The following is a 3144-nucleotide window of genomic DNA, read 5'->3' as shown; positions in this document are numbered from 1 at the left end:
ACATTTTGCCGCTTCTTTCGAATTTTGGGACAATAAGCATCCACGTTTACCCTGGCAACTAAATTCAAATCCATTCTTTATTCCTATATGAATCTTTATAAATCATTCTATGTGTTCTTATATATCTTCAAAAGCACGACAAAGATGTATTCCATTGTCATATATGAATATGATTTACAAATGCCGATACTCGAATTCAGAAGCTAGAATCTAGTTTAAGGTGAATTTGAATATTTGAAACCACTTTATGTCAATCTCAAGTGTCACACGCAACATATTGTGTACTCCCATTTACATATGTACAAAAGCGATGTCTCAAGATTCAAAATACCGAGTCAATCAACCAATAATGTATAAAACTAGCTGACATATAAACACTTATAGACTATATGGATATATAATATCAACTAACATACATAAGCCAGGCCGCAGTACTTTTTTTGCTAGAAGAGCATCCTTTTTTAGCGAAGCTAGTACAACATCTTGGCCCATTCATATGCATGCCACTCAAGGACCATTTATACTACTATTATTGCTGAATGCACATTCTATCCGATTGACATATTCGTAGGTTTGGCACAACAATCAAAATGAAATGTCTTAGAGTCTTATCAATTAAATACAGACTTGTGCTCAAAAAAATTACAACCCAAAAAAACAAAAAACAATTATTACATGATCTCTAAAACAAATAGTTTGTTACATGAACAAACAACACAAAGGTTATTCAGCTACGAAAAGAACATTTCACCCATGATTTACCAAGTGGGAATTAAATTTCCTTTTTTCCTTCAGGACCTTAACAATGCAGTCAGTCTCAGCTTTGCTTCCTTTTGAAATCCACCAAATATTTAATGGTTGTCTTGAGTACTCCTTGTGATTGTGCTGTTTGCTTCCTCAACATGTCAACTTCATCTCTAAGTGCAGAAGCAGAATCTCTTTCTACCAATAGTGTAGCCTCTAGAGCATCAGCGGTTGGCAATTCATGATGCACCATTGGGCCGGTGCCACTGCTGTGGGATGATACAATGTCCATGGGGACCTCGCTCTTTGATTTTGGGCTAACCTATTTTGCCATTAAAGTTCCGATTGGATTTCGAAGAGTTGAAGTTAGCAAAACATCTCAACTGGGAGTTATAATAGCAAACCAGTTAAACAAACAAGGAATTAAAGAGTTTCAATTGGATGCTGAAAAGTAGTTATTAACATCATTGTAACCGGTTGCAGCAGCAATGCAGTTAAACAAACAAGTTTTGCAAAAGGTACCTATAGTGGCATTCGAGTTTCTCTTAGATCCTAAAAAGTTGAGTAGCCAGTAACATGATTAGAGCAACCGGTTGCAGCAGCAAACCTGTTACACAAATATATTTTTAAAAATATACCTGCTGTGCAATTGGACTTCCAATTGGATCCTGGAAACTTGAAGTTGGTAAGATGATTAAAGCAACAAGTTACAATAGCAAACCAGGTAAACAAGGAAGTTTCTAACAACATACTTATTGTGCCAACAGAGTTTCAGTTGGATCCTGCAAACTTGAATGTTAGAAATCATAAATAAAGTGTTGCAAGAGCCATAGGAAACTAACATCAAACTAGTAAAACTAACCAGTTTTGGCAACGTATTTAATTACACATGAACTAGTAAAACTAACAAGTTCATGGCAATGTATTAAATAACAAGTCGGTACCGTTTACCAACAACACAGACATCTGTAATTTCTTTGATGTGAGGAAAATGATTCCAACAGATATATATATAAGTTAAAAGATAGTGTCCCTCATATAAACCTGACAATTGTCTATCTATGAACATGCAAACATTACTAGTGCTACAAGTGATAACAGCAAACCATTTAAACAAACGGGGTATCAGAACCTAAATACACATGAATTATGTTGCACCCTAGAAGTACATATGACCAGCTATCTACGTGTTTAAGTAGTTATTTAAGTTCAAGCAAACAGGTAATTCTTAACAGTACGTATCAAACACATAGATAGGCGCAGTCTATAATAGGATTAACAAGCTATGGAATTTTGTAATCAATAGCAAACTAAATTAAGACAAGCAACCTAATTGAACAATTTTGCAATAAGTGGCTAACTAAAATTCCGAGAAGCAGGTGACTGAACTTATGCTAGCTCTTTGTACAGGCACACTGCAACTTCTATTTTTCTTACAAGGTTCTACGAAGGAGTCCATGGCATCAATTGCTTGGATACGCAGTCCCAATACTTCTTTCTTCCCACACTGCATTGGTAAGTCCAATGGTTAATCTGATAAGATGGTGCATCCTTGATATGTTATATGAGGACGGGTTGTTAGACTAGTTGTAGCCACACACATCACATTGGCTTTTACTGCATATTTCGTGCGATTACATTTGGCATATCGAGATGTAAGCAATCTAGGATGAAAATACTAGCATCCTTCACATTATTGGCGAACTCAGTTCATAGAAACAAGCAATTCAACCATTCCGTGGGTAAATCAAAAGCGCCACTGGAATATTTTTCACTACCCCAATCATACACGCAAAAAGGGGCGAAGACACCATAGGGGCTGGTATGGGCGGCCGCCTCGGGTGGCTGGAAAGTGTGCACCTAGTTTGAGTCATCCACGTTGGCCAGGCTAGTTTTGTTCATGCCAACGCACGAGCAGGCAATGTAAAATATGAAGAAAAATGTTTCAATTTGGATGGGCCAATAACGTAAGTGCAAGGCAGGCCCTATAGCAGGCTCGCGGCCCAAACGAGCGCCTCCCATGTCGATCGACAGCAGGAAAAATCCCAATTTGTTCGCTCCAGCCTCTAGTCTGGTTCGCTCCTAACCTAGCCGCCACTAGACAGACCGACACAGCACTTCCTCACGCCCTCATTGGACGCTGGTCGCCGGGCTTCAAGCGAATGGAAGGAAAAGAAGCCAAAGATACAACCCTGGGTGTAGCCTGTGTGGGAGGCAACGGCGGCAGCACAGACATGGCATCGAGCTTGCGCAAACGGACAATCGCAGCTTACAAGAGCAGCATGTGCAACGAGCAGGTACATCACATCCCTGATTATATCTAATTCAATGTTCAATTTCTGGCCAATAATTAAACCTGACTGTGTTGTAAAACTGCTTGTATGTAGGGAATCTATGGGA

The sequence above is a fragment of the Triticum aestivum genome, chromosome 3B, assembly GCF_018294505.1.
Source record: "Triticum aestivum cultivar Chinese Spring chromosome 3B, IWGSC CS RefSeq v2.1, whole genome shotgun sequence".
NCBI classification, from domain to species: domain Eukaryota; kingdom Viridiplantae; phylum Streptophyta; class Magnoliopsida; order Poales; family Poaceae; genus Triticum; species Triticum aestivum.
Note: the sequence above shows the minus strand (reverse complement) of the source record.